This window comes from Anopheles gambiae, chromosome 2 (genome assembly GCF_943734735.2).
Source record: "Anopheles gambiae chromosome 2, idAnoGambNW_F1_1, whole genome shotgun sequence".
Taxonomy (NCBI): Eukaryota; Metazoa; Arthropoda; class Insecta; order Diptera; family Culicidae; genus Anopheles; species Anopheles gambiae.
This window is the reverse complement of record NC_064601.1, coordinates 69,154,416-69,165,927: the sequence shown is the minus strand read 5'-3', so window position 1 is coordinate 69,165,927 and position 11,512 is coordinate 69,154,416. Positions and strand designations below refer to the sequence as shown.

General features: G+C 42.6%; 1 long non-coding RNA gene across 1 annotated transcript; it reads right to left on the bottom strand.

Annotated features, from left to right (window-relative positions):
- Nucleotides 1-9,647: 9,647 nt before the first annotated feature.
- On the bottom strand, nucleotides 9,648-11,003 carry LOC133391709 (uncharacterized). The gene is made up of 3 exons (XR_009765169.1): nucleotides 10,225-11,003; nucleotides 10,064-10,129; nucleotides 9,648-9,993 (listed from the first exon to the last, which is right to left on the bottom strand). It is a non-coding gene; the product is annotated as an uncharacterized LOC133391709 (long non-coding RNA).
- Nucleotides 11,004-11,512: the final 509 nt, after the last annotated feature.

Sequence of the window (11,512 nt, the reverse complement as noted above, 5' to 3'; positions counted from 1 at the left end):
TGCGCTTTTAGCAATAAGTTGCTAGGCGTTCTCTGTTTGTCCACTTTGCTGCAGTAACGCTTGAATTGCTTATGTTGCGCGTTTCGGTTGTTTTCGATAAATGTCTCAATGGTTTTTTCTATGGATGGTATGGTCTAGGTATGTTGCTATGGTGTGGATTGATTTGCTGATGTAATATAATGAATGTGTTGCAATAATGTGATTTGGCTTTCCGAAGTGTGTTACAATGTGTCTATAGCTGATAGTGTGTATTATAATAGGTTCTGTATAGCAGATATGCTACAGACCGTTGATGCTAGTCAACACCATGGCTGTCACATTTCGTTCTAGCAATGCCGTTTGTAGCTCTAATTTCGGGATAGTTAAGTGTTGTAGCGGGGCTACTTTGCTTCGTGCCATTATCAATGCACAATGTTCACCATTGGGTGTTTGCATTCGAAAGTAAGCGGCACAACCGTGTCCCAGTTCGCTAACGTCTGTAAATATGTGTAATTGTACAATATTGCTCGCATTTAGAGCTTCTTCTTCTTCTTCTTTGGCTCAACAACCGATGTCGGTCAAGGCCTGCCTGTACCCACTTGTGGGCTTGGCTTTCAGTGACTGATTGTTTCCCCTCCATAGCAGGATAGTCAGTCCTACGTATGGCGGCGCGGTCTATTTGGGGATTGAACCCATGACGGGCATGTTGTTAAGTCGTACGAGTTGACGACTGTACTACGAGACCGGCTAGAGCAGCACCTTTAAAATACCATCGAGGGATTTTCAGAAGGTTGGTTGATCACTCAATTTCGCATGTTGGACCCGGTTTGCCCGTGTTTAAATTTCATCACCTGCACCCGTTGCCCAGCTTCGTCTATCGTATCGCAACTATCATAGTAATCGATCATATATGTGTTAACTCTTTTGCATGCTCTTCCACATTTTTGCGAATAACATATTGGGCTGAGGATGGCAAGCAGTTGGTTCCAAAAGTTTCTACGTCCATTATGCATACATTAGGCGATTCATTTTTGTCGAACCTAAAGAGGAATATTTGTGAGTGAGTGTCCTCCTTTCTAATACGAATTTGATGAAATATTTTCTAAATGACTCTCCCGTATTTTTTCTTCTAATGCTCTTTAATTATTCTTCTAAGTTTTCATTAAGTTTATGATAGTCTCTACGCTGTACCTATGTTTTTTTCTTTATTTATTTTTTGCTTGGTCAAGACTAGTTTAGTTAGGCTTAGTTTTTCATGAATTATTTTGTTTATTCGTTAGGGTTTAATTAGTTTTAAGTCTGTTTTATTTAGCTTTGATGGCGGATATTGAATTAATAAATGAAATGAAATGAAATGAAATGAAATGAAACGAAAGCTACTTTTCTTTGGCTAAATTTGCGAAATTTGCGACGGTAGGAAACTGCACCAGGCGATACGGCCCTTTCAACAATTGCGAGTTGAGGGAAACTCCATTCACTTTGGCTGCTGTGTCCCTTATCAAACGATTCTTTTCGGGTTTTTGAGGGTGGTCGATTACATTTAGTGCTAAGTACCAGGTTCTCTCTTGGCAGGCAGGTGATAGTTCTATCTCGTTTACTTGGTGGGCATAACTATTTTTAATATATGCTCACATCTGATCATGTACATTTTCTTTTAGGTCCGGATCGCTCTCCAACTCTTCCTCTAGAGCATTTAGCCGTACTACAGCCATCGGTTTGCTGTGTGGGAAACTCACTTCAATATTATTCTTTAACAGACCTGTTGTAAAGCGACCGTCGATTTTTGTTGTGGTACCCTCTATCATCGCTTTAACGCTTTGCAATTCTTCACATTCAATGCAGGAATTTGTTGATTGAGCTTACTGGACTTTCTTCTAAGGAAAAGTATTTTCGCATTCTCTCGTTCAACTCGTGATCGAAGGGTTTATTGCTGTCAGTGTCTTTGCTGGTGTTGTGGACAGACCACTTTCTCATTCTGAGGCCTCACTGTTAACAGCAGGGCTGTGACGTCCTCAGTGCGGATCGCGGTGTGAGAAGGACCAGTCGTCCTCTCCCCGCATTGCGTGTAATTGACTGCGATAATATTAATAATGTATTCGTATCCGTTTAACTAATATAAACCAAAGATAGTTTAAAATACAAATTCTGTTTGTGCCGTACATCGTCTCAAGTTTCATTTGTGCGGACACAACAGTTGGTAGCTTCGCCGCGATGAACGTTAAGGTACGTATTCCCCTGACTCGTTTCGGTAGTTGCGTTGTACGGTCCGTTAATAGCCCAACGTAAATAGCACAGCTATAGATTCGCCGGGATGTACTGAACGCGTATCCAGGGATTTGATTAGGCCTACGACAGCTATACCGATCAGCAGTTGTGGCAATGGACCATCGTAGGTGTGGAGCGGAAGATCCTGTAAATAGTTGAGTGTACTTATTGTGTTGCACTTTGTGAGGGCGACATTGTGTTGCATTTTTCTATTATATGGGGGAAGGCTTAGCTTGTTGACAGTGTAAACGGTCGCTATGGAATAGCACGGCTTATCCACCATTGCAGATATCTCCATGCTAACTCGTTGTGATGTAGTTTCCTTTCTGGTCACGTTTGTTCCAGCGGATCCGGGTTTTCCTTAAAACCGAGCCGTTCAGGGCGGTTTCCACCAGCGTGAGTGACGATCCTTCATCCAGAAACGCCAATTTTTTATGCTCACTGGGCCATTGTGTACTGAAACAGGCACGATCTGGAGGAATATGTCTATGGGTCTCTGCTTCATTCTATGAACACTACACTCAGCTACCGTTGTCAGAGGGTTGGGACCACGCGCAGGGTGTGGGTTATGTAGTAGTGTATGGTGTTGTTCACGACAACCTAAGACTTCGCATAAGGATCTCGATTTGCATGGTTTAGTGTCATAGTTTTCCAAGCAGTTGTAGCACAGTTTTAGTTTCCTCACAGTCAGCAGTCGGTCTTCTATTGGCAGGTGCTGGAGGCTTTTACAGGTTTTAACCCTTTTACGTTCGCCGTGTGATATTGTGGCCGGATAAGTACGTACGACCCAACGTAAAATATATTACAATAAATAACTAAATTTATTCCGCATTGAAGTGACACCACACCACACTCGTTGCTAGCTGGATCCCAACTGCCGCTCGCATCTCGATCGTGTAACGAGATAACGATCTTCTCGGATCGGAACGAATCTCTCGCTAAGGACACTCGTGCCCATCAACCGGCGAGAGAAACATCTCGTGGAGAGGGTGCGTGAGTGCCCTGCACGTACACACCCAACAAACCCGATGAGTTGGGTTTTGACAGTTCAAGCAAATGGGCATCCTGTTGAAATTACCTTCTCTGGCGTTAGTAGGGGTTTCTGAATCAGGAGTCGCCGGACTGGTGGCGATAGCTTCTGCTGAGTGCACAAAGATGTGTGATCGTTGTTGATTTCTCATCATTCGAGTCTTAGATGGAGTGTAGGTGATCACCTCACTTGCCTTTTCCACCAACTGTTCCAAGATTTTTTTCAAATTATTTGAGCTAGGGTTCTGCTTTGCGGTTTTTTTAGATATACGGCACATTTGTAGTTAACCCACTCAAGTCGTCTTGAAGCCAGTAATTTTTCAACTGGTTCTTCCAGCAGCTAATGGTTTGGCAAGTAATGTTTTCTATCTGGTGAACTCAGTTGATTATTACACAAGTGTTGTACCGCTAAGCCGAAAGTAATTAACTTATCCAATCGTTTCGGCTCTGGTCCTGGCACTTGGTGAATTTTCCCTAACATGTCCTTGGTTTCGAACGATAACTTGCCGAATAATCGTTGAAGCGTTTTTATGATTAACAGCAATGATTGAGGTGATTCAATCCAGCCTTTGACAACCTAGCACGTGGATTCCACTTAGCTATTGTAAAATTTTGGCCACTCCCTTGGTGTGTTTGAGAACGTCGGCAGTTTATTGGGTCACGTCTGCTTCGCTGCGATCTGGTCCACCGTTAGCTTCGTTGTGTTGCTACCTGGCGACGACTCTTGCATCTTTTTATCCCGCTGGTGCAGGGTAGAGTTGACATCCAGGAAAAAATCCGTTGCTTGTGCAGCCATTCTGCCGATTTGGCTCAACCACTAACTTCCGAAACAGAAGACACATTATCCCTATCTCCCGCCGAGCATTTGACGCGTGGCCAACTTGGTCATTTTCTTCATCATTTCACATTTCTTTATGTCTAGCAGCCATAATCTACTGCCCCTGGACGTTCGACCCGCTTTACGTATGGGTTTTACGTTGGTGAGGTGTGAAGCGATCCTTCTTCTGGTTCTAATGCGCCAGGTGGTACGGTGACCGGCTTCTCAATTGGATTTATTCAAGTTGCTGCTTTCCTAAGGCTTACTGCCGGATGCCATTTCCCCCTTCCCTTGTGCGCGGTTCATTTTAGAATCTTAGGGACCCTCCTTTGATCCACACTTCTCACAAAACGACCTTTCGTGTTTAACACTCCACGATACATTAGCGCAGTCGAAATGATTCCACTGCCTACACTGTTCACATGCCACCATGTTCGATGCACCATTTTCACGGTCACACGCAACACGATCGTACTTCTTCGCAGCTCTCGGCATTTTGCGTAAATCTCTCTGTTAGAGATAAAAAAATACACACATTTTTTTATCTCAAAAAGATTGTGCCGATTACGGAGCAGATATCACGATCAAGAAAATTTTAAAGTTTTGTTACTTAAGTAATGTCACTGACGACAATTTAGGCTTGAAAACAAAGCGTTGCAAGGTCAACAAATGCTGACTGGCTACATTATGCAACGCGCTGGTTTAACGACTTAATGGTAAACATAGGCTAAGAAGAATATGCTGATCGACGACGGTCAGCAGTTTTAGAGTATAAATTCAATTGTATAAATTAATGAATTGCTTATTTGCCAACATCCAATTAGTGCGTCTATTATTGTGCTTAAGTCGACGTATACTGTGCCTGTCTTAAGCCACTGCTCCGAAAGACATTTTCGTGTGCTTAAAAAATTGTTCGTTCTCTCTCGTGTTTGATTTTGAACTGCTTGCTGCTAATTGCTAAAAAACCCTTTGACCCTTCCGCTAAGGTTCGCGACCTTAGTATGCAGCGCTAGTTTACTCGATCTTATCTTAGCCTATTCTCCTTATCGTACGCTAGCGCCAATCTGCATTTGGTGGAGAAATCGCTCCAGTTAATCTGTCTGCTTCAATACGCTGACAGATGTTTATAATGTACCGTGTGCCAAAACGTGTCAACAACCGCCTTTCTTGACCAATGCGGTCCACAACTCATTTTCAACTGAGGGGTTGGTCTCTACTAGATTGCTTGTGGACGTAATCATATTTATTGGTTACCATATTTATCACATATGGCTCTCTTAAGCCCCTCTTTTGCGTCCTCTGGAGTTCTAGTCTTTCTTCCCCTCTAAGACATCGTCGGCGTACGCGGGGAGCCCGCTACTTGAAGCTTCTTAGAGAGCCTTTTTAGCTTGTTCCACGCGTATTTTGAGGCTGACAAGTTCACGCTCCATGTCGGTCAGAGCCAAAAAAATTTTTCGTCATTTTTTTGATAGGTTGATGTACATCATTCCTATCTTTCTTAATTCGATTGAGTTCTATAGCCGTAGTTAGTGCTTCTGGTCCTTCTTTTTCCCAATTCAGCATCTGGTGGATTCGATTCTGCATCTGGTGGTGGTAGAAACAACTTACGAGTGGAGTTTTCGATTTCGACACAATGTCAACCACTTGTAAAGCTCTATTTTCCCTGGTGGTGATCTAGCCGTCTTCGAGCTTCGACCGAAAATGGTGCCAATATCCTTAACCGCTGACCCCAAAGGTCGCGCATGACTAGCTTCACCTTCAGCCGTATTGGGGAGCCGAACGAAGATTGAAGAGAGGATGGCATCGATGGCACTATCGTAGGGCGAAATATTTCAATATGACTCAGTCATATTTGCAACAGTTAACACGAAGATTAACCGAAGAACCACCGAAAAGAAAGGGCATCGATCGTAGCGCCGATCGGGAACCAGCGAATGGGTAATTAAGGAACGGTGGCTCAAGAAGCTCCCTTTTTTCATGTGTATTAAAGTCCCGGAAGAAAGAGTATTTTAACCCTCCTTATTAATCAGAATAAAGTGTCACAAGAACTTGTGGAAGAAGTGCTCGTGGCAACATGAAGAATACAATTTTGTACCTTTTAAAATGGTTTTTAAATACGACAAAAAGGGAATTAGTTTTGCATTTGACATGTGATGTGTCCAATCAGTACAATTTTCTGGAAGAACAGTCAAATTTAGAAAATATCATGCATTCTGGGATTGGGATTGGGATAGGAATTCGTTTGTGATTCGATTGGGATTCTGATTGGGATTGTGATTCGATTAGGATTGGAATTCACATGGGATTGGGATTCGATGGGAATTGCGTGTAGATTGATATTCTGATTGGGATTGCGATAAGAATTCTGATTGCTAGCTCTACACTATGCTTGCAAAATTCCTCTAACCGATTGCAACACTCCAACACTATATGATTGCAACTTGCTTGCAACATTCCCCTACCGATTTGCAACATTACGCCAAGTCAGGGATCTCTAAAATTTTCAGTTCGCGGGCCGCATTGCTTTACAAATAACATTGTTGAGGGCCCTTTTGATGTTCAAATCTTAATTTGATTTGAAAATATTTACTGAATATATCAAATGTCAACAGCTTTATTTTATCAAATCCTAATTTTCGTCTTACAAAAATAAAAAAAAATGTTTTGATGGATTAAGAAACAAAATTAACTATTTATTTTAACCTGTACCAAGTCGTCACGGGCCGCATTACAGGCTATTATTGAGGGCCGCATGCGGCCGGCGGTCCGTAATTTGGAGACCCCTGCCCTAAGTGATTGAACTATTCCGTTATATGATTCGAAACCCTGTAAAAATGAACCGATTATTAATGTATGAAGTATAAATTACCTATTGATAGTTTTGCTTATATAATTAGAGTAACTCTTACCTTAATATTTTACACCTGTAAAACGTTTTCTTTCCGTCGCTCATTTTGAAGATTGTTGACGATGCTAGCAGACAGGCTTTGATTAATGGCGCATGCACATGTAACTTTCCAGACGATAACCATTAGTTGAATGTACATTGAAGCACACATGTGATCAAAAAACTTATCTGATCAAGTTTGCTACGATAAATCATTTTTCAAATGTAGAAGAATGCTGATGGTGATTGATGCTTTCCTTTGTTTTTTCCCTACTTTCATCAACCGGTGACGTCGAGCACCGCCGTGAATACAATTGAACACGCAGTAACCAAAGCAAGGAGCTTCATATCACACTAAGCACACGAAAAATGAGCTGCTATCGAGTGAGTGATTTTCATTTCGTCAACAGCGCTGAACTCATTCTCCAGCTTACAACGGCTCCATCTTACGGTCTACGCTACGGTCAACGGAAGAGGAGGGAAAGGAAGGACGGTAAAGGTACACGCACTAACGTGCACACATCAGCCTTGTCGGAAAACGTGAACACGGGAGATGGAGGACGGCAACAGGCTAGCGTAGAACCACTTCATTTACGCTCGCTCGTGCGTTCGTGCGTGGCTGTGTGTGTGTTTTTGCCATTTCGCGTTCTCCGACGGGATCACCAAGCGAATAACACCAGGAGGAGGGGGGAAAATACGTTCAACAGATTTTGAAGTGTGTCAGAACTCATTGCAATCAGAAATAAATCCAGCCCAGCCGACATTATCGCGCGACATTTTAAAATTTTGTATGAGAAAAAACGGGCTCAAAACGTTCTCAAATCGTGCTCATTAGCCCCAACCGACATTATCGCGCGATATTTTAAAATTTTGTATGAGAAAAAACGGGCTCAAAACGTTCTCAAATCGTGCTCATTAGCAGCACTAAAGAGCACGTCCCAACCAACATTGTCACGTTGCAAGCGGTTTTTTTTGTATAGAAAAAGTGTTCTCTATAGCGCGGTCAAATCGTTCTCGATAGCAGAACTATAGAGAAGGTTTTTGAAATCGTGCGACAGCGTGTATCATACATTTGGTTTATGTATGCTACATCCCTTCTCAATTTCTTTCATTCTCTTCATTCTCCCTACAAAGCTCTTTCTCTCATTTGTCGATTCCGTACATGCTTACGCTCTTTATTTTACCTTCTTACTCGCACATACAAATTTACATACTCACACAATTCACACTGCCGAAAACCGGTGCGGAATACACACAAACCCGTCTTGCCTGCCTTCTCTCCTCGTTCTTCCTTTCATCCAGCGTTGTCTTCGTCGAATGGTGTGCACGCGTTAAAAATTATTCCTGCTTGCCTCCCCCTCGCTGTTCCCAAGTGCTGCGCTAGCGTGCTGGATGATCGTCCCTACCTTCCTGCCGCCTCTCCTCTACCAGGCGCGTTCCTGCCTTCGCGAGCACGTTGGAGCGCGAGCACGTTGGGGGATCGTTCCTGCCTTCCTGCCGCTTCTCCTTCGTCCGGCGCTAACGCGTTGAATGATCGTTCCTGCCTCTCCTGTCCTTTTGTTTTTGGCACTGCTGGTGAAAGAGGGAAATATTATCTATTTTGAAAACCGCTGTTCCATTTAACGCGAAGCATGATACTTACCAACTAATTAATTATTTCTATCGTGGTCCGTGCTCACTTCCGTTTGTGCGTGTGTTAAGATTTGCTATAGAAAACGAAATTGATTTGATATCACCAATTATTAATACCATTCAGTTTGATACAGATTGATACAATCCTTTATTAAAAGCTGTACTTACCAAATAGTTTTTCCGTACTGGTTTCACGAGAGAAAAAAAACGGGCACGCATCGACGTAGCCTACCGCTTGCAAACTTGATTTCACACTACCACATTTTCATGTGAACGCGAAGCAGCGCCTTCCTCTGGTGGCTATACAGGTATTCCCCGATATACGCCATACTCGATATACGCAATTTCGCTATAAGCTTTTTTTCTAAATTTTAAAGTTTTTTGAGCAAATTGTACTAATTTGACACATCGAATATCAAATTCTAAATAAATTCCCTTTTGATCGAATATTAAAAGCCATTTCAAAAGGTGTACAATTGTAATCTTCAGTTGAATCAGATCAAATAACTAATTAAGTGGTAAATCCTACCACTTCAAGCAAAATTATACGAAAATTAGCTATAATTTGACTGAAAACTCGACATTTGCTAATATTCGAGATACGCTATTGCCTCCGGTCCGCATTAATAGCGTATATCGGGGAGTACCTGCAAGATGATACAAAGAGCGGACGAGAGAAGATCGCTTGCGTGAACGCTTGGTGTAGCAAGCGAAATTGGACAAGTCCCAGAAAAGCGAGACGCAAGAGTTTCTCTCTAACGATGGAAAGAGAAGAACCATATGAAACATGAGGATGGTTGGTGTGACACAGCCAAGTTGCGAGCAAAAACTGACCAACACCCAGAAGAGCAAGACAGAATGAAAATTTTTCTGAATGTTAGAATGAGAAAAATGATAGATACACATAAAAATCGCGCGATAATGCCGGTTGGGGTCTCTGCAACGGTGCGACAGCGTGTATCATACATCTAGTTTCTGTATACTACATTATTGTTCAATTTCTTTCATTCTCTCCATTCTCCCTACAAAGACTCTTACTCTCTTTTGTCCATTCTGCACATGCTTACGCTCTTTATTTTACCTTCTTACTCGCACATACATATTTACATACTCACACAATTCACACTGCCTAAAACCGGTGCGGGATACACACGTACCCGTCTTGCCTGCCTTCTCTCCTCGTTCTTCCTTTCCTTCAGCTTTGCCTTCATCGAATGGTGTGTACGCGTCCTGCTTGCTTCCCTCTTGCTGCTCCCACGTGCTGCACTAGCGAGCTGGATGTTCGTCTCTACCTTCCTGCCGCTTCTCCTCTACCAGGCGCTAGCACGTTGGAGGATCGGATCGTTCCTGCCTTCTTTACTCTCCTGTTCTGTTTTCGGCACTCCTAGGGATAGAAGGAAATATTAACTATTTTGCCAACAGCTGTTCAATTTAACGTCAAGCACAATACTTACCAACCAATTGAATATTGCTTCTGTTGTGGTCCGTGCTCACTTCCGTTCGTGCGTGTGTTACGATTTCTTTAAAAAAAACGAAATTGATTTTATATCACAATTATCAATACAATTCTGTTTGATAAAGATTGATATAACCCTTTATTAAAAACTGTACTTACCAAATAGTTTTTCCGTACTGGTTTCACGAGAGAAAAAACGGACACACACCGACGCGTCCTACCGCTTGCAAACTTGATTTCACACTACCACATTTTCATGTGAACGCGAAGCAGCGCCTTCCTCGTGTGGCTATACAGGTATTCCCCGATATACGCCATACTCGATATACACGATTTCGCTATACGCTTTTTTTCTAAATTTGACGGTTCTTTGAACAAGTAGTAATAATTTTAGAAATCGAATGTCAAATGCAAAATAAATTCCCTTTTGGTTGAATATTAAAAACCATTTCAAATGGTATAAAATTGAAAAATTCAGTTGAAATTAGATCAAATAACTAATTTAGTGGCTAAAACCTACCACTTCATGCAAAGTTATACGGATATTAGTTATAATTTGACTGAAAACCTCGAAATTCGACTTTCGCTATTGAATATTCGAGATACGCTATTGCCTCCGGTACGCATTGATAGCGTATTTCGGGGAGTACCTGTACAATGATACAAAGAGCGGGCGAGAGGAGAACGCTTGCGTGAACGATTGGTGTAGCAAGCGAATTTGGACAAGTCCCAGAAAAGCGAGACGCAAGAGTTTCTCTCCAACGATGGAAAGGGATGAGCTAAATGAAACATGCGAATCGTTGATGCGACACAGCCAAGTCGCAAGCAAATACAGACCAACACCCAGAAGAGCGAGGCAGAATGAAAAATTTTGTGAATGTTAGAATGAGAAAAATGATAGATACACATAAAAATCGCGCGATAATGCTGGTTGGGCGTGTATCATACATGTGGTTTCTGTGTGCTACATTATTGTTCAATTTCTTTCATTCTCTCCTCTCTCCCAAAACAAACACAGACTCTCTTTCATTTTCCCATTCCACACATTCGCTCTTTATTTTACCTCTTTACCTCTACTCACACATATACTTTTCAATACTCACATTTCACACTGCCGAAAACCCGTTGCGGGATACACACGTACCCGTCTTGCCTGCCTTCTCTCCTTGTTCTTCCTTTCATCCAGCGTTGTCTTCGTCGAATGGTGTGCACGCGTTAAAAATTATTCCTGCTTGCCTCCCCCTCGCTGTTCCCAAGTGCTGCGCTAGCGTGCTGGATGATCGTCCCTACCTTCCTGCCGCCTCTCCTCTACCAGGCGCGTTCCTGCCTTCGCGAGCACGTTGGAGCGCGAGCACGTTGGGGGATCGTTCCTGCCTTCCTGCCGCTTCTCCTTCGTCCGGCGCTAACGCGTTGAATGATCGTTCCTGCCTCTCCTGTCCTTTTGTTT